Raw genomic sequence first — 329 nt, forward strand, 5'->3', positions numbered from 1 at the left:
TCGCATCTTATATTATCACATGAATTATCTTATTGAAATGTTGATTGCTTACTAGACTGTCAATTTCATTACTCTCTTTTTTTTTTAAATTCTGATACTTAGTTGTGAATGCAAGTATTACTTTGAGAGTGAGATTAAAAAGTAAGATTTAACAATATTAACATAATTTAAATTTGAATTTATTACTATATTTTATAGGACTATTGTTTGAGGTTCAACGGATGTAAGACTTCTGAATTTTATTTGTCAGTTAGATTTATTAGTTAATTAAATTTTGACTTTTAGTTATTTAAATTATTTTCATTGTAATACATTTAATATCGTGTGAG

The sequence above is a fragment of the Elaeis guineensis genome, chromosome 1 (genome assembly GCF_000442705.2).
Source record: "Elaeis guineensis isolate ETL-2024a chromosome 1, EG11, whole genome shotgun sequence".
Lineage (NCBI taxonomy): Eukaryota > Viridiplantae > Streptophyta > Magnoliopsida > Arecales > Arecaceae > Elaeis > Elaeis guineensis.